The 20897-nt window shown below is 38.2% G+C and overlaps 1 pseudogene; it reads right to left on the bottom strand.

The window, feature by feature from the left end:
• Window positions 1–341: 341 nt before the first annotated feature.
• Window positions 342–20897, bottom strand: part of LOC101524385 (DNA polymerase epsilon subunit 2-like) — a 48111-nt pseudogene continuing 27555 nt past the window's right edge.

Genomic DNA, 20897 nt, shown 5'->3' with positions numbered 1-20897 from the left:
CCATTTGACCAAGGCAGAGAGGTCCTTTGGTCGGGGGCAACCTGAGGGAGGTTTTTACTTTTTTTCTTTCTCTATTTGTTATGTAATAACACCTTTAAACGTTGGGAAGGGAAGCCTGTTACTGTGAAGCAAATGAATATGCTATTGTAATAATTTAGGAAAAAAATAAGAAAATAAGAAAAAATAAGAAAAGACAGGGAAACCACATACTTCCAAATCTGTGTCATGGAAAATGTGAAATAACTCATCTTCATGTGAATTAAAAATAATAAAAGCTAAAGAAAAAATTCAGAAAGAAGAAAAAGCATGAGTTCTATTTCTTCAGATGGTATTTAAGTATCTCAAAAGCCTTGAAGTTTGCTCTTTTCTACTGTCTTATTGGAAGGGTAGAAAATTTCAAATTAAAAAAAAAACACTTCTTGGAAAAGATCCAGGGTTTACACAGAGGGATCCGTATTGGTCATGATGAAGGGATCATATTCGTCCACAATGATTAGTGGATCAGGCACAGGATCTGCTCTTAACATGTAACCATAGTTGCTACACATCTTACTACATCTTCTTGAAATACAGTAATTTCATGCGTAAAATACTGAAGCATTACTAGTAAAAACTGAAAATGGTACCTTCTGCCTGAATTCATTAGTGATACTTTCAGGTACAAACACAAAACAACTCCTTTGGAGAATATTTGGGTATTCACATATTTCGTTTGCCAAAGTTTTTAAGGCATCTTTTAAAGTTTGAAGTTAATTTTTTCCATATGGTGCAGGTAAAAAATTACCACATAGAATGAAGCAAGTTAGAGGTCCTGTGAATAAGCAGACAACATCGTGTGAAGTTTTTCTAGTACTTCTACTTGGGCCAACAAAACTTTAGATATGAACACAACTGTGGCATCTTTATTCTCATCTTTTAGTTGTTTCAGTTTTTCAGAAGTCTTCACTGATGCACTAGATTGTTCTCCAAAAAAAAAAAAATACTCTTTCCATTGCATGTCTTCATGGTACTAGAGGGTTCAGAGTGTGGAAATCCAAAGGCATCAACAGAAAACACTTGATCTAAACCAACCTTCTGCTAAGACAAAGCATGTCTCTGTAGAGATCACTGTGGAATTGAGCCTTAGTAAGTTTTAGTTGTACTGTTCCAGTAGAATCTTCTAGAAAAAAACTTTCCCTCTTTTAATTGTATTATCATTTCAAGAACAACCACATCTTCGATCTTGGAGGTACTACCCAATTAGGTTTCTATTGTTTTAAGCTGGAATTTGCTTCCACTGTTATCGAGCTGAGAACCTATCACTGGAGGAGTAAATAATTCATGTCTGTGAGTCTGCTAGTGCAAAATGAGATATCGTTCACAAAACAGCTCTGCTTTATCTCTTGCTGTTCCAAACAAATTTGGCGCAGGATGGTTGGTCATTAACAGAAGGAAAAACATTTTTCTTTCTGTATTGTATACAAAGTGTGGGCTATCAATTGCTGCTATGATGTTGAAAATATGTTCTATAGTTTCATCTACGGACTGAGCACCGCACGACTGCTGCTTCTACCCAGATCACTCAACTATGTTTGAAGACAAGGGCTGCTTTTCATGCAACAGCACTGTTGATCTTGTCCAGGGCATCCCCCAGCGCCACTGAAGAGCTTCAGTAAGGTAGTTCATAGCTTCACCCCAGAGCAGCAAACCTTGAAGCTTGAAGGGGGGAAGAATGCCTGGCTCTACTAAAAGTCACTTATTAAAACCAAAAGTAAGAGATGCTAATGAGCAGAAAGAAAACATTACAAGAGGGAAAATTCACCGGTAAGAATAACTATACAAACAAATTCAGAATGCTACAATAGTACAAATATTGTACAAAAATGATTTATGTCTTCAGAATGAAAATAAAGTGTTATAATTACTATGTTAAAATGTAAACAGGGGAGCTATACATAGAAGTAAAGCAGAACATTTTAAAGATTGAAAATGTGGAAGGGAATGGAACACAAGAATAAAATTTCTTTATTATTATTTTTAATCCTTTTTTGTTTGCCTATTTAATCATTACAACTAATGTTAACTTAGAATCACTTAAGAATAACTTGTTACAATAAAAAGTTTTTATGAGCCAAATAGTAGCCACAAAATAAATATCTATAATAGCCTTACCAAAAACAACTAGTCAGAGTACACAACTAGAGAGAATCACTCAGCCTCAAATAAGGATTGTAATTTAGGAACAACCAATAATTACCTCAAAGGTACATGGACTAATTTCCACAATTACAAATCCAAGTAATGGGCCCAGCGTGGTAGCCCAGTGGCTGAAGTCCTCGCCTTGCTTGCTCCAGGATCTCATATGGGCACGAATTCATGTCCCAGTGGCTCTGCTTCCAAACCAACTCCCTGCTTGTGGCCTGGGAAAGCAGTCGAGAACGACTCAAAACCTTGGGACCCTGCACCAGCCTGGGAGCCCAGAAGAAGCTTCTAGTTCCTGGATTCCAATTGGCTCAGCTCTGACCATTGCAGCCACTAGGGAAGTGAATCATCAGACAGAAGATCTTCCTCTCTGTCTCTCCTCCTCTCTGTATATCTGACTTTCCAATAAAAATAAATAAATCTTTAGAAAAGATGGAGTAATTGGATGAATAATCTTTAAAAACAGTCAACTATATGGTACTTACAAGAAAATGTTTTCACCTCTAACTAAAAGTTAAAGGATGAAATTAGATATGCAAGAATAGTCATGCTTCTATAGTATAAAGTAGATTTTGGAATGAAAGCAGTAAAAGCAACAAAGACATTTGTTATATAATGATAAGATGTCAAATTCAATAATAGAAAATAAAAATGGAAAATTTATTGTACCTGATATAAAAGCACTCAATTACATATAACAAATATTAATAGATTTAAAAGGAGAGATAGATTTTGTAAAAATAGCATAAGACTTCTCCACCCCACATTCAGAAATACGCAGTTCATCCAAACAGAAAGGCAATAAATAGCAACAGATTTAAACCATACCCTAGATCAGTTGTCCCTGACAAAATCTGCAAAACATTCTGTTTATTAGGTGAAGAATACATATTATTTTCGATAGCACATGGAACATTCTCCCATGTAGATTCTATGGTACAGCACAAAGCAAATCTCGACAAATTAAAAAAAAAAACAGAAATTACATTGAGGATCTCTTCTAACCACAAAACGTTGAAACTAGGAACCAATAACAAGAGGTGCTTTGGGAACCAAGGAAATAAACAGAAATTAAACAACTTACTCGTGAACAACCACTAGACCAAGGAGGAAATTTTAAAAATGTTTTAAAATTAATAAAAACGGAAGTACAACAACCCCCAACCTCTGGGATACAGGAAAGGCAGCACAAAGGTTTATATCAATCAACCCCCGTATTAAAAAACTGGAAAGATCTCAAGTTGTTGCACATCAAAGAATTAGAAAAACAAAACAAAGAAAAATCGAACACTGTAATAGAAGAAAAGAAACAATAAAATTCAGAACACAAACAACTGACATAGAGAAACCCCCACCCCTCCAAAAAAATCAATGAAATGCATAAGTGGTTCTTTGAAATGATAAACAAAATTGAAAGATTCTCATCTATGCTAATAAAAAATACAAGTCTCAAATACATACATTCATAGATGAAAATGTCAACATTGCAGCTGAAACCATGTAAACACAAGAAGGGTTGTTGGAGACTAGTCTGAACAACTACATTGCAAAAAAAAATTAATACCTAAAGAAACAGACAAATTCCTGGACACATACACATTACCAAGATTAAATCACAAAGAAATAGACCATCTAAGCAAATGATGCATAACAAAATTGAGTTAGTGATTAAGAAGTCTACCATCAAAGAAAACCCCAGGATCAAATGACTTCACTGATAACTTACACCAAACACTGGAAGAATTAAAAATCAATCTTTAATAAATTATTTCATAATTAAAAGAATAGGTTCCAGCACAGTGGCCTAATGGCTTAAGTCCTCACCTTGAACATGCCGGAACCCCTATGGGCACTGTTCTAATCCTGACAGTCCAAATTTCCATCTAGCTCCCTGCCTGTGGCCTGGGAAAGCAGTGAGGATGGCCCAAAGCCCTGGGGCCCAGCACCTGCAGGGGAGACCTGGAAGAGATTCCTGGTTCCTGGCTTTAGACTGGCTCAGCTCTAGCCATTGAGGCCACTTGGGGAGTGAATCAACAGACAGAAGATCTTCCTCTCTGTCTCTCTTCCTCTCTGCATGTCTGACTTTCCAATAAAAATGAATAATAAAAATATTTTTTAAAAAAGACAAAAGAAAAAAAAATTATTTTAAACTCATCCTATAATATCAGTATTCCTTTGACACCATAACCAGACAAGGATAGACCAATAATAACAAAGGAAAGATACAGGACAATAACCTTGAAGAATGCAGATACAGACATCCTCAGCCAAATTCTACCAAATCAAATCTATCAACACAGTAAAAGATTATTCACCATAATCAATTAGAATTTTTTTCTGGGATGCCAGAATGGCTTAATATAAGCCAATAAGTTAGATCTACCATACCAACAGATACACAGGATTATCTCAATAGATACAGAAAAGACCTCAGGTAAATCTCAAAACCCCTTCGTTATAAAACTGCAAAAAAATTAAGCATAGAAGGAACATGCCTAAATGTAATCAAAAGCCACACATGACAAGCCTATAGCTGAGGATTGTCCCCCCAAGATCTGGAAAAAAAAGAAAAATTTCATTTTCCAACATAATCCTGGAAGTCCTAACCAGTGAATCAGGCAAGAGAAGAAAACAAAGGGCACTCAAATGGGACATGCAGAAGTCAAGTATATATATATAATCATGTTATTTCCAGATACTCCATTAAAAACTGTTAAACAATAAATTTAACAGTTATGTGATACAAAGTCAACATACAAAAATCAGCACTATTGTTAGAAACCATCAGTGAATCAGCTGAAAAAAATAAATGAAGAAAGCAGTATCACTATTGATAGCATGAAAAATAATAAAATAACCTAAGAACTAGCTTAACCAAAGATGTGAAAGATCTTTACAATAAAAACCATAAGCCACTGCTGAAAGCAATTGAGGATGACACACAAAAAAATTGGAAAATCAGCCTGTGTCATGGATGGAAAGAGCTAGTATAATTTAAAAATATGCATAGTAGTCTCAAAGCAATTTACAGATTCAATGTGGTCCCGATTATAATCCTAACGGTATTTTTCGCAGAACTAGAAAAACAGACCTACTAAAATCTGCATAGAACAAAAGATTCTGATAGCCAATACGATCTTCAGCAAAAATCAATCAATCAATAAATAAAGTTGTAGACATTATATCACCCAACTTCAGAATATATACTGTAGTTCTGCGTAATGGTTAAGTTGGCTAATCCTCCCCCTTTAAACACCAGGATCCCAACTGGGTCCTATTGTGTGCTGCTCTCCACTTCTCATTCAGCACCTCCCATGCTTCCCCACCCCAAATCCCATGGCCTGCGAAAACACTCCAGGATGGGACTCTACACCCTTCTGGGAGACCTGGGATAAGCCCCTGGCTTTGGATTGGCTCAGCTCTGGCCATTGTGGCCACTTGGTGAATGAACCAGCAGATGAAATACCTTTCTCTTTGCCTCTCCTTCTTTGTAAATCTGCTTTTCCAATAAAAATCAAATAATTTTTAAGGGAAATATACTAGAAAACCCGTGACTAAAACAACATGGTACTGGCAGGAAAACACATCCATAGATCAATGGAAGAGAACAGGGAATTTATAAGAAAATTATCATATCTATGGCCAACTGATCCTTTACAAAAATATTGAGAATATACTCTGTAAAAGGATAGTCTTTTTTTTAACAAATTGGGCTGGGAATATTTTATATACACAATCAGAAGAAAGAAACTAAAGCTCTAAATCTCCCCAGGTACAAAAAAAATCAACTCACAATGGATTAAATATCCAAATGTAGGAACTAAAACTCCAAAACAACCAGTAGGAAACACTGAAGAATTCCTCAAGACTTTGGAATGGGCAAAGGTTTTTCTAGAAGAGGGCCCAAAAACACAGGAACAAATGAAAGTAGACAAACGGCATATTAAACTAAGGCACTTAGGCACAGCAAAGGTATCAACCAACAGGGAAGGGACAGTAACCTAATTGAGAGAAAATACGGTCAAGCTATATATCTGACCAAGGGATAATATTCAAAATATAAAAGAAACCCAAGAGACCAATGGTTATTCTGGTATTGCCGGGAAAAGCCAAATCTATGGGCACCAGTTCTAGATCTGCCTCCTCCTCTTCTGGCTCAACTCCCTGCTAATGTACATTGGCAAGCATAGAAGATGGCCCAATGGCTTGGGCCACTGTACCCATATGGGAGACCCAGAAGAAGCTCCTACTTGCTGATTTCAGACCAGTCTAGCGTCTGTCATTTTGGTCATCTCTGGAATAAATCGGCACATGGAAGATCTCTCTGTCTGCCAAAAGTAGCTCAAGCAACTCCAAAGCAAAGAAACAGTGTGATTTAAAATGAGAAGTCGATCTAAACAGATATTTGTCACAGACTACATAGAAATGAAAATAAGTACGTGAAAAATGCTCAACCCCACTCATCATCAGAGAAATGCAAGTCAAAGCTGGAATGGGATACCACCTCACCCATTTAGATTGGTCATTATAAGAGAAGACAAAGCCTAATAAATGTGGGAAAGGAGGTATCAAAAAGGAACTCTAACACACCACTGGCATAAACATAAATTAATACAATCATTGACAAAAGCAGTATGGTAATAACTAAAAAACCTAAAAGTAGAACTACCATGACTCAGCAATCTCATTTTTACGTATGTATTTAGATTGCACATTATACAACGTTGTCATGTATCAAAACATCGCAAAATACTCCATAAATATGTATGCTTTTATGTATATTAAACTTATACAGTACTTATTTATTTGAAAGGCAAAGATACATGAAGAACAAGAGAGACAAAAAGAGAGGTCTTTCATCCACTGATTCACTCCTCCAACAGCTACAACAGCTACAACAGCTGGGGATGGGCCTGGCCAAATGCAGGACCAGGAACCTCTTCTCAGTCTCCTATGTGAGTCCAGGGCTCGTCCTTTGCTGCTTCCCCAGGTATATTAACATATGCCTGTAGGTATATTAACAGGTATATTAACAGCCAGAACTTGAACCAGCACCCATATGGAATACTAGAACTATAGGCAGCAGCTTGATCTACGATGCCACGCCCCAACTCCTAAAATGTCTTTTTGAAAAATTAAAAAGAAATGCCTGAAGGGTCAATTTTGAAGAGCAGGCAGAAACTGATGCAACCCAAGGGGTCTGGAAGCAGAGCTATCTTCACAAAGTGAGATAAATTTCCGTAGGACATTATAACCATGGCCCTGAAAGACTCCTGACCAGATATCAACAATCCCCTTTCATCTCCTGGCAGTATCTTCATTTCTTCTTCTTTTCTTGAGGGGACTCAGTTCATGTTTCAATCTTCAGTTTTAATTAACTAAATAATTAATTTGAAAATGAAAGCAAGAGAAGTGAGTGAGGGAAGAGTGAAAGAGAAACCTGCCACCTGCTAATCCGAAATGCCTGCACTAGCCAGGCTGTTCTAGACTGAGCAGGGATCCAGGAACTCCATCCAAATCTTCCATGCAGAGAGCAAGGGCCCAATACTTCAGCCATCACTGCTTCCCACCTCCCTCCACCCAGCTCCAGTTCCACACTGAGAGGAAGCTGGAATCAGGAGTTGGATCCAGGTGCTGCAACATGGGATGTGGATGCTCCAATCAGCATCTTAACTGCTATGCCAAGCACCGAGCCCTTAATGCTATCCGCGTTTCACATTAAGGAATGTGTTTTTTATGTAGTATTTAAGTTTGCATGCAGATGTTTAACCCTGTTCTTGAAAGATGTGTGTCAGGTTCTCTCTCTCTCTCTCTCTCTCTCTCTCTCTCTCTCTCTCTCTCTTTCTCTCTTACTGGTTTCAAGCCAGTAATTTTTAATTGATTTCAAGACCCACTAATAGGTTGGGACCTGCAGTTTGAAAACACTGTTCTAGAGAGATTGATTCAGTCTATAGTGTCACTGTTGATAAAGCGTACACGCCTGTGTCAAAGGTAAAGAGTAAACAAGACTTTCCTGAATTTGGAGGAAATCAGTACAGAAAGAATGGAATATGAAGATTGCGCTTCATATCTTTACCAGCAGAATGAACCTAAGCCAAGTTCACTACTCTATGCAAGATTAACATGCTTACGTCATCACTCAGCACCGAAGCAGTGCCAATCATGGCTTTCCTCACAAGGGAGGAGGCATCGAAGGGAGGGACGGAAGGCAATGGTCTAGTGCTATTTTAGCACATGCACCAGGGGCACTAATTTCACGCAACTTCTCTGAAAAATTCACGTTGATTTGGAGGCAAGGCTCACTTTTCCATGCGCCCTGTTCTGTTTGTTACACTAACCCCTTCACCTCACCATTATTTAGTCTAGCCTCTGGTTGTCTAACATTAGCTATCAACATATTGAAAGTCGTAAAATTAAAAAGCCTACTTTTGTAGAATCCTACTTATACACATAATTACCAAGATCCCGCGCTAAATTCATGCCATGTTGGAGGCCATCAAATAAATCTAAACTCAATATTGAGATTATGTTTTGAGGTTCACAATGTTCCCAACCATGTGCTCAATTTCATGATGTGTCTCTGTCTCTCCCTCTTGCTCTCATCAAGTGGCGAGTGCTGCTCTCCTGGGAACATTAAGCCTTGCTACAAGGTTTCAGCCTTGGCATTTTTCCGCCCCACAGTTCTAAAGTTAGTAGAGAAGTAGAAATATTTCATTTCCTTGATTATGCCTCCACTCTTTCAAATTACTCCCAGGAAATGTCAAAGCCAGAAGAAATATCTTGGAGACTATGACTAAATTAAAATTGTGCAGAAGAGCGGTCTGTCGTAATGAGATTATCCAGGCCAGTCATATTGCTGAGGAGTAGTCTTAGCTGAAGGAAAGCGTTTTGCGAATGGCTTTCTTTCTCAGGGACTAATCTAAACCTCCCTGGCTGGCTTGATAGCCTGCACTGCTCAGGAAAGGCCAGCTGGAATCTCCCAGCTAATTAACCATGCCCTCTGTGGCAGGTGCCCCTCACTTTGATCTCTTCGCCCGCGCACTTGAAAACCCCGAGTTTTGCTACTATTTGCAATCACATTTGTAATAATGGAAAGAAAAATAACTGACTTCTTGAACTCCTCTTAGGTGTCAGTCAGGGAGAGCAAATATAGCTCACTCTGACAGTTACTAATTTAGAGCTAAAGGATTTCTCAGCAACTCAGTGGTGTGAACTTGCACATTCTTAAAGCTGGTTGCTTCCTGGATGCACTATCTCTGCAGATAAGGATGTGAAACGTGTTATAGAGAATATTTGGCATCCACAGGTGACAATCAGATTCTTGTAAGTCTAATTATAGACAAAAAAGATGATCAACGCAGAGCTGAATTCCTACATGTGGTAGGCGGTGAGCTGCCTCATTACCATGAGGCTTTCTTCTCTCTTTGCTTCAGCCCAAGTCCACAGAAACCTCACATCCCAGTCAAGCAGATGGGATTGCATGTTACAAAGAAAACAAAGTCAAGTTCTGGGTCACACACATACATACACAAAGCAAATAAATGAAAATTCTCTAAATGTTTCTTACATTTCTAGATAAATAACTGCTAAGTCTATTGTTTCTTGATTTTTGTCTATTATTCATTCACATTGACACCATAATCTAATTTCACTAAATATTAATTCTTCCATTTTATCTAACCAATCATTCTGAGTAGTTCAATAGGTAGCATTTAATGATAATATTTGATAACATAGAACAAAGATTTCCATGTCACGTCAAGGAATATACATTTTGTGAATACTATTTATTTCTGGTTTTTAGAGTTTTTTTAAAAAATATTTAACTTATTTATTTGAAAGACTGACAGAAATGGAGATAAATAGATGCAGGAAAGAGAGAAGCAGAGAGGACCCTCTACCTGCTGTCTTGGTACCTGCAATAGCTGGATGGGCCAAGCTGAAGCCAGGAACTCCATCCAGTTCTTCCACTTGGGTGGCAAGGACTCAAGTACTTGGGCCATCATCAGCTACTTCCCAGGCAGATTAACAGGGAGCTGTATCAGAAGTGGAGTAGCCAGCACTTAAACAAGCACGTAGATACAGCACACGAGTGTCCCAGGCAACTATGCAACAAGCTGTACTCAATGGATGCAGTTCCAAGTTATTTCCATTGACTGACTTGTAATTAATGTTCCCAAGTGCCGAAGAGTGGATGCTTCTATCAAGTCTAGCATACCACATAACTCTGAAAACAGAACTGAAGTTAAAAAACAGATGTGAACTGTAAGCCTATTGTAGAGGTATGCTCCCAGTCCCCTTCTCTGGGTCTTCTCTTTTTCTCAGTAAAAAGTAAAAGTCATTCAGAAAGAATAAAACAGAATATGTCTGGAATAGCAGATGTCTGGAGCTGTTGAGAGTGGTAAAACAGTACTGGAAAAATGTTTAAGAAAAAGCATACATGTAAGTTTGATCCTTCTCAAGTTGGGCACCCAGTCTCTTCATCACATTGTGACTTGGCACACTTATACAACTCTCCAAAACTCAAAAAAACGTTTTTGTAAAAATCTACTAACAAGCCAAAACAATTACCAAGCATCATTGGCTACTCAACAACAAACAAACAAAAACTCTATACCCCAAAAACCTTTACTATGCTTTGTTAAACTTTAAGGTGATTCTTGTGCTATATAAACTATCCAAAATGGCTTTTTAAAATTGTTTAATTTGCTGAGCTCACTTTACTATGCTGGTGTTAACTAACCAGATAACCACACATAAAAATACAAAATAAAAATTAAAGCACAACCCATAGTCACCATAAATATATGTATAAAATAATATATAAAGTGACGGTAAATCAAACCTGGCGCTATCTTAGAAGGGTACTTTGATAATTCCACTAATCAACTGAGAAATATTAGTGAATTTATGTTAAACTGAGAAACAATTAGCACACAATATGCATATAGCTACTGCTATTTCTTGACACTGTAGAATTTCTGAATGCTGTATTAAAAGTTTAAATCACAAGTAAAATAATTTGAAAGACTCTCATCTTAGGAAATAAATCTACTGGCAAAGAACTTTAAAGTGTTAAGGGAATACATAAATGCTGTGTGTATTAAAAAATGACAGCTAGCCTTCTTAGATACCAAAAACATGTGGGCAGATAACGTAATGGGATAAAATTTATTAGCATGAGAAAATGTAATATCTCTAGTAATAAACACTTGAAAATGTGTGCCAGATATAAATTATAAATATTTCTCAGAAATATAAAAGGAACCTGCCTTAATTTAAAGGCTGATTAGGGTAAATATTTTAGTCTCTCTCTCAAACTAATTATTGTCGTAATGAATTTCCATTTAGATTTGATTATTTTGTACGTTGTAAAAGAGATTGTAAGTACATTTGAATTACAAATAAGATGGAAGAGATAAAAACTATATAAATGTAATGAAAGAATACATTTCAATTAAAACAGACATTTTGGATAATTCTATCAGAACAGACAGACTAAGTGAGCTGGCACAGAAAAGACAGAATTAGACACTAACAGAAATCATACTTTAACATGCAATAATGGCAGAATTGTCAATCGGTAGCAAAATAAGTTGCCCCACAAAGACACTGGAATAATAATGTGTCAGGAATTACTAAAATAGTTTAGCATTTTCACTCACATGCAAAATATAATGCAGATGAACTGAAGATTTAAAAACAATATATGAATAAGCAAACAATAAATAAACTATTTAAAAGCCAGGTAATATGCCAACTAAAAAAAAAGACATTGCTTTCTCAGCATAACTTGATTGCAAAAGCACCCTAAATAAAAAGATTTGTTTCATTTACCACAAGATAATAAAATCCCTTTGTTCATTGATAGCCATTATAAATAATACAAAAAACAAATAAATGGGAAATATATATAAATGTATACAACAGGTAATGCATAAATATCTTTAATTTATGAACTGCTTACAATCAAAATGGCACGAATAAGTAATAACACATCACAAAAGATAAAGTACACAAGCAGAAATGCAAATGGACCAGTAAGTATAATTATTTTCAACACTGAGATATTAATTTAGTCTACTAGATTTGTGACCATCTATCCAATCATCCACTTATCTGCTTGTTTAAAAGAGTGGTAAGAACACAGGAAAGTGTGTATTTTACTAATCTATTAGAATGGAGATTGTAAGCATTTTCAAGAAAAATCAAGATAGTAAATATTTCCAGCACAATAGGTCTCTGTTGCAGTCACTACAATATGCTGTTTCAGCACAAAAGCAGTCACACGTAAATGGAGATGGATGTCTTCCAACAAAGTGTTATTTCCCAGTACAGGCAATGGGCCAGATCTGGTCTGTGAGCTATGGTTCACAGACTCCTGATTTAGAGGGAAAACTGCAACAGTTCTGTGGATCAGCTTGCCTGGTATATATTGAAAGCCTTAAAGCATATGCTTATCGTGTAACCGAGCCATTCTCTTCTAGGAACATATCCTATATACTCTTTAAATAGTACATGTTAAAAAAAAAAGGTTGGTTTTGCATATTTCAATAGTAAAATTGCACACATAGCACATACACATTTAGCAACTTTAACATTTTATTGTATTTGCTTCATAGGTAATCCTATATACATATTATTTTTAAAAATCAGGTGTATATATAATATTGCATAACTGTCACACATAATTCATGACAAAGGTCACAAAATGTGGGCCCTGCGGCGTGGCCTAGCAGCTAAAGTCCTTGCCTTGAATGCCCCAGGATCCCACATGGGCGAGGGTTCTAATCCCGGCAGCTCCACTTCCCATCCAGCTCCCTGCTTGTGTCCTGGGAAAGCAGTTGAGGATGGCCCAGTGCCTTGGGACCCTGCACCCACGTGGGACACCCGGAAGAGGTTCCAGGTTCCCGGCTTCGGATTGGCGCACACCGGCCCGTTGCAGCTCACTTGGGGAGTGAATCATCGGACAGAAGATCTTCCTCTCTGTCTCTCCTCCTCTGTGTATATCTGGCTGTAATAAAAATGAATAAATCTTTTAAAAAAAAAATAAGCTAGTAACTCAGTAGGCACAGTAAAAGGTGGGTTTTATACAATATATATAATAAAATAGCTGTTATAATTCCTTGGGAAATTAAGTATTAAGCATATTTTTCAAAGAATGTAAAGAACTTCCACATCATTACATCCTAACTTTCTCAAGAAGCTGTAAGTTGTCCATTCCCAGTTCACAAATGTAGTCAGAATTAGAACTCAAAATCCTGTACAGTGTTAAGAAATTGGAAACTTAATCCATGTTTCCCAAATCTTAGATTTTAACTATTTTTTTCCTTTTTTTAAGCTTGAATTTTTTTGAATTTTGTGGTACAATTTCATATAGACTGGGATTCCCCCCAAACTCCCACCCCCTGACAGATTTTCCATCTGTTGCTACAATAGTATAGTCCTTCGTACAGACCCATAATTCTATCAGTCTCTTATTTAAGTGTGCCTGACATTGCTGGTACAATGTCAGACAGTCAGCATCCTGTTGAAAAGAGCTGGAGCAGCTTTTCATATGTCTGTTAGCCATTTGAATCTGTTCTTCAAAAAAAAAAAATGCCTGTTCATTTCCTTTGCCCATTTTTTCCCAGGATTTTTTTTTTACTGTCCCTGGGTTTCTGAAGCTCTTTGTAAATCTTGGAGATTAGTCCTCTATCACTTGTGTAGTGTGCAAAAATTTTCTCCCATTCTGTTGGTTGCTTCTTCTCTTTGTTAATTGCTTCCTTTGCTGTACGGAAACTTTTTAGTTTTATGTAGTCCCATTTGTTCATTTTGGCTTTGATTGCCTTTGCTTTTGGTGTCTTTTCTAAGTCTTTCCCAGTTCCTAAATCTTGGAGAGTGCTTACTATGTTTCCTTTAATTTTTGCTGTGATCCTGGCTTTAATATTGAAACCTTAAGTAAAAGAAAGTAAGATGGAAAAGGAAGTCTAGGACACTTAATAAATAGTAATGGTGTTAAAGTGGGCAATCTAGCTTCTCTCAGGCTCAATATCCTTGTACTTCATTGGAATGAAAGTAAAAAACTATCAAAGAGTGCATGGTTGTTTTGAAAACCAAATTAACTATAGCAGAAGTGTTTTGTAAGCATTAATGGCTAAGACAAATATATATGACTTGCTCAATTATTGCAGGAAGTTTAAATGTATTGCATAAAGAACCAGAATACCCAACTACTTCTACCTTTAATAAAATTGTCACCCAGAGCATAAGTGAATTCTGGCAACCAACAACTTTAGTATGAACTTGTTCAACATTCATGCTAGGAGATATTCCCTCCTATGTAAGTGTGAGTGACTATGTACCATGTTAAAATTATACTATTTTAGTAGGCAAAATAGTAAGTCCAGGGTGTATTCGCGTATCAAGACATTGATAAGAGAAATCAAGATAAAGAAAAATCTCTCTTAGGACCAAGCAGCTAGATGTGAAATCCAAACACTGAGAAGAGCAGTTTCAACACTCAAGGAAACCATCAGGTGTTATATTCTGCCTATAAGACCTTGTAGAACTGTCTAATTTGGGTCAGCAAATATATGTAATTACACAAATAAATGTTCTGATGCTTATATAGTCCTACTGCATTCTGTCTTCTAACAAATCATCACTAACATTTAAGCCTACCTTTCATTACTGCAGCTTAAGAGTTTTGCATTTATGCATTTAAATATACACATCGCATGAATTTTGTACAAGGCGCTGATCTAAATACTTTAGTAATATTAACTCAAAATGGCAACTCATCTTCATAACCCTATAAAGCTTAAACTTCCATTATCTCTATTTATAGGAAAATGAAACCATAATAGTTTGTTGCAAATTTTTTTTCTTACTAGAGTAGTTTTTAGAAACGATTTTTCTATCTTCATCATTTCTACAATTTACATCAAGAAAGGATTTGAAATGTAGTTGCTAAAGGCTTTATCCTACTAAAAATGACAAAACATTCTGTGAGTTATTTCAGTAAAATCTTTGAAGTGAACAGATTAGCTTCAGACAAAATGTACTGTAATTAGAGGTGACATTGTGGTTTTCTAAACAGTGTCAGTTTTAATGAAGCAAAGTTCCCTCCCCACAAAACAAAGGGTGCCAAGTTGTCTGTTTTTGATTCACTGTGCCTCTTGAACACTAAAATTCTTTTTTATATTTTAAAAGTGCATACAGTTTTTTTTTTTTAAAAAAGCTTTCATTTTATTCTTACCACTTTCTAATAAACATGAAGAAACCTATCATTTCCTACTCTTAAAAGAAACAGACTCTGTCCTAGCGTGGTAGCCTGGTGACTGGGTCCTCACCTTGCATGCACCAGGATCCCTTGTGGGCACTGATTCGTGTCTGGGCTGTTCCACTTCGCATCCTGCTCCCTACTTGTGGCCTGGGAAATGATAGAGGATGGCCCAAAGCTTTGGGACCCTGAACCGGTGCAGGAAATCCAGAGGAATTTCCTGACTTCTGGCTGTGGATTGGCTCAGTTTTGGCTATTGGGGCCACTTGGGGAGTGAACCAGCAGACAGAAGATCTTGCTATCTGTGTCTCCTTCTCATTGTTTATCTGCCTCTCCAATAAGAATAATTTAAAATAATCTTTAAAAAAAGGAAGAAACAGACTTGACAGATTTTATTTATTTCACAAACTTGTCTTTAACTTATTTCCAACCATTTATCTTTTTTAAAAAAATACAATGGGCTGGTCTCATGGTACAACTCGTAAGAGTTGCCTGTGCCTCCAACATCCCAGTTTGAGTCCCTGTTGCTCCACTTGCTGTCCAGCATCCTGCCAGAGTACCTGGGAAAGCAGAAGCAGATGGCCCAAGTGCTTGAATCCTTGTACTCTTGTGAGAAACCTGGATAAACCTCCCGGCTCTCCAGCCTGGCCCAATTGTGGCCATTGTGGCCATCTGGCTAGTGAGTCAGCTGACAGAAGACCTTTCTCTCTCCTTCTCTGTAAATCTAACTTTCAAATAAAAAAGAGTAAATATTTTTCAAAATAATTTTGAGATTTATTTTATTTTTTATTGGAAAGGCAGACATACAGAAAGAAAAAGATCTGCTCACTGATTCACTTCCCAAGTGGCCACAATGGTCGTAGTTAAGCTGATTTGAATCCAGGATCCAGGAACCTCCTCTTAGTCTCCCACATGGGTGCAGGGTCCCAAAGCTTTGGGCTGTCCTCTACTGCTTTCCCAGGCTGCAAGCAGGGAGCTGGATGGGAAATGGAACAGCCAGGTCACAAACTGGCACCCATATGGAATCCTGGTGCGTGCAAGACAAGGACTTCAGCCACTAGACTATTATGCCAGGTGTCTAAAAATTATTTTTAACATTCCAAACTAATGGATGGCTGTGACTCATTTGCACTTCATGAAGCACACACTATTAACCCAAATATTACTGAGTAGCCATGTGATTTTGAAATTTCATGAGTACAATGGTATCGATTGGACACGATTAGGAACAATACTATTTACTTTCCAAGCCAATAGATAGTTCTGAGATAAGCGTCTATAAATTGAAAACTCCTTTTTTGCTGGGACATTTCAAGTTTCAGATGTGTGTGCCAGCTGCTTGAAGTACGTATACAGTCAGCATCAAGATTACCAGCAGGTGAAGGCTTATTGTAGACAAGGACAGGTAACATCTCAGACTAGATCTCTTTGCTTGAGAAGTTAATCTCGCCTGTTAACTAAAAATAGCTACTTTTCCATGAAGAATTTATGAGAAAAAACATTCACTGACATTTAAGCTGGAGAAAATACAAACATTGTAATAATTTGCTGCTCACACTAAGGCATTTAAGCTTGTCCAAGAGTAAACACCATCATGATCATTAGTGCTGCAACCTCACGACAAGCCCTGAGGTCGGGCTGCCAAGAGCCAAACAGAGATTACTCTGACTTCAGTTTGATTTGAAAGTTCACACACTGAGCCTATGTTGATTCAGGTTTCATGGTGTCTGATAATATACACAGAGTGTTTCATTAATTAAAGTCACCATCAGAGTGCAAGGTAATATAACTCCAGAAATAGTCGAAAGAGCTGATGTTTATTTTAGGCTTACCATGTCCCAGACACTCTGATCAGCACTTTATAACTCTTAAGTCTTATCTTCACTTTGAAAATGAGGGGACTGATGCTGGAGAGGTTGAGTAAACTGTCCAGAGTCACGAGGCCAGAGGAAGAGTCAGTAATGACATCCCGGCTGTCTAGTGCAAGAGCCCAGATGAACAGCACAATTCTAAAGCAGACTTCTCTGTCTCAGAAAATGAGCTCTCCTCTACATAAAACAGACACCCAAACCCCACGCATAACATCTGTAACAGACTTTAGTAAACAATTCACTTCTGTATACTTATCTGTCAGTTACTGTCATAAAACTATAAGCTTTAACTGGCACACAGTCAAGGTCAGGAATCCGAAAGCAGTTTGACTGGACTGCTGCTATTCTGAGTCTCTCATTGCTGTCAAGCAACCATTTGAAGGCTTGAATGGGGTTGAGAGCAACACAACTATTGGCTATAGTCCTTTGTTCCTTGTGACACATGCTTCTTTATAAAGCTACTTAAGGACCATGACATCTGACGGCCCCCGAAAGCGAATGATCCAAAACAAAGCAAGTCAGAAGCCCTGAGTCATTTGTAACCTAACCTGAGGGGTTGCATTACTTTTTTTTTTAAATTTAACTTGGAAAGTCAGATATAGAGAGAGGAGCAGAGACAGTGAGGAAGATCTTCCATCTGCTGATTCACTCCCCCAAGTAGCCACAACAACCGGAGCTGCATGCTCTGAAGCCAGGAGTCAAGAGCCTCTTCCAGGTCTCCCATGTAGGTGCAGGGTCCTAAGGCTTTGGCTCATCCTTGACTGCTTTCCTAGGCTACAAGCAGGGAGCTGGATGGGAAGTGAAGTTGCCGGGATTACAACTGGCACCCATATGGCATCCCGGTGTGTCAAGACAAGGACTTTAGCCACTAGGCTACCACACCAGACCCCTACTTCTGTTTCATTCACAAGGTAAAATGCAACCAAAAGATAGAATCTGAAACCACTTGTAAGTATATATTCTCTTGAGCTTGCTTTTCATAGAATGTTCCCTAGTTTCCCTTTTAACATTGCACTCCAAAGGGTGTTGGGTACCAGACCACATCCAAGGAATGGTGAAAGATTGGAGGAGCCAGTCTGGCTGACCCCAGTTGCAAGGGCATGCACCTGTACCAGTCCAAAGTAAGCTCCTCTCACTGTAGTACAAAACTGCCTTCCTCTTGGCAGGATTTGGAAGGCATTTTTTGAGCATGGGATGGCGTGCATAAGCATGACAAGCTTCAGCACCTGCTCTAGGTGACCTCTAAATGTTATGGCCTCAAGCCCCTCAAATGCATGTAAGGCCTTGCTGCCTCCTGGATCAAGAACTGCTGCTTTGCATCAGCTGGCAGAAGCTGGCACTGGGGACTAATTCTGTCTAGTCAAATCACAGAACCACCTAAAGAGTGCATAAACCGAGACAGAGAGACCTGGGAAGGAAAAAGTGGGTTTCCCCTTCTTGGGCCACTATTCCCGTGGGAGGGCATGAAAACTAGGATGGGGGCTGGGATGGCTAGATAGAGAGGCACTCAACAACATCTGTGAGGGCTGGATGGTTGAGTTGATTAGATAGAACTAAGCTTTAATGCCCATTGACAAGTACCAGAGCCAAATGGGATGGGGGACAGACTGGTCTACTGCTACACATACTGGCAAACCAGGGTAGAGGGCAGGCCTGGTGGGGGTTATTGTGGGTCGCCCCGACTAGGCTGCAGCTCCCACTGGTTGATGTAAGGGCCGAACCAGATTGGACTGCAACACCCATTGGTTCCAGTGCAACTCACGACCGAAAACAGAACCAACACAGCAATTGAAACCACCAGCTGATCGGGGTGATGGACTGTGCCAGGCCCTGTGCTTGCTAGAACATACAAGAAACTAATCTGGGAATACCTCAAAGTATCTTTGGAGATCTCCCCAATCGAACTGCTGGACTCAGAACTCTAATCAAGAAAAGACAGAAGACAGAACAGGACAATCATTCATCTCAGCTATATGTTGGCAGCGAAATATGGGGCAAACGGAGACTTTATGATGGACCATATCAATCAGTGGACGACCTCATCGAGCGAAACTGGCAGCGATTCATAACTGGAGAACTATTAAAACCACTTGAGCACATATCTCAGAGCATGCCCCACATCCGGGACCTGGGGTGGGTGGGAAAACGGGTGGAGCTTCTCCCTCAATATCCCCCTTTACCTAAGATACATGATGGAAACAATATGGACATAATAGTATTACCCACTTCCCTATGCCCCCTGAACCTTTTTTTTTTCTTTTTTTCTTCTTTTTCCTTTAACTGTAATTAACTATGTAAAGATTGTCAACAACCATACAATAAAATAGATTGAAAAAAAAAAAAAAAAGAAGCGCTGCTTTGGGAACTAAAACCAGATTACCCCTGCCTGCAAGTTCACAGTAGATCTTTCTTAAACTCAGACCTCCTGAGTTCACCTTTGTTTGCCATTTTCCAATCAACAATCCATTTGTTCAGTAACAGTGAATTTTTAAGTCCAACACAATCTCTGGAGAGAGAATTAGGTTTCACCCTTGGAAGGGAGTGTCGGGAAACTTTGTTTTAGACCCAATGCCACATTAATCTAGTTCAACTAGAGAAAATTTGTTATTCATTGTTAATCTCTTTATTATTAAAATTTAGTTTTATCTTTTTCTTGCAACTGTTCTGCTTATGCACATGTTATCTCATTACAAATATTGTAAACATCCTGATTTAATGTCATCTTTTTTCCATTTACCTTGTCTCTATTGCAATGTACTGGAAATGTGTGAATCCGGGAAGGAGACTAAGTAGCAATTCCACTAAAGACATTCCATCGGAGGGAAGATAAAAGCGCAGCGGCATCTCTTCACCTAAATCCTATTTTGCAGCCATGAGATTCCCTAAGTGTCTGAATCCATTATCTGAGTTAAATTTATAGATAAGAAATGTTTGCTTCAGACAGATGGCTAGTGCTCCTCCCTGGATTGTAGGATACTCCTTTTACCTGCCCTGGCCCACATGTCCCCATCAGGTGTGCCTGAATTCAACTTGCTTTTCCATCTGTTCAAACTCTAGGACCAGATCTTCAGACATTCACTATCCCCTGACCCCAGTGGGATAGACAGATTCAATCCCAGCCAGAGTTCCTCAGCCTTGGTGCTATGGACATGTGGGGCTGGATAGTTCCATGCTGGCTAGTGTTATCATGTGCATCCTTGGATACTTGGCAGCATTCTTGTTCTTTACTATGAGATGCCAGTAGCAGCACTTCCCAGTGGTGGCAAACAAGAAAGAGTTCGAATTTATTTCCTGGAAGAGAGAGGCAAAATTGCTCTCAGTTGAGAATCAATCAATATTTTCAACTGAACTCTGAGCTTAGTATACAACATGAGCCTTATCAGATAAAATATATGTAGAGAAGTCTTGTGGTTCCCATAAAAGAGGTGGTCTACGATATTTTGAGATAAAAAAGGATTTCAGCATGAATCATAATTTGATTAGTAGGCTGTTTCTTCATCTGCCATTTGAGCTTTCATCCATTAACTCAGCAGACGGCTATGGTGCATTTTCTCAAAAACAGAAATATTTGAGAGATACAG

This window comes from Ochotona princeps, chromosome 1 (genome assembly GCF_030435755.1).
Source record: "Ochotona princeps isolate mOchPri1 chromosome 1, mOchPri1.hap1, whole genome shotgun sequence".
NCBI classification, from domain to species: Eukaryota; Metazoa; Chordata; class Mammalia; order Lagomorpha; family Ochotonidae; genus Ochotona; species Ochotona princeps.
Note: the sequence above shows the minus strand (reverse complement) of the source record. Positions and strands in the feature narration are given on the sequence as shown.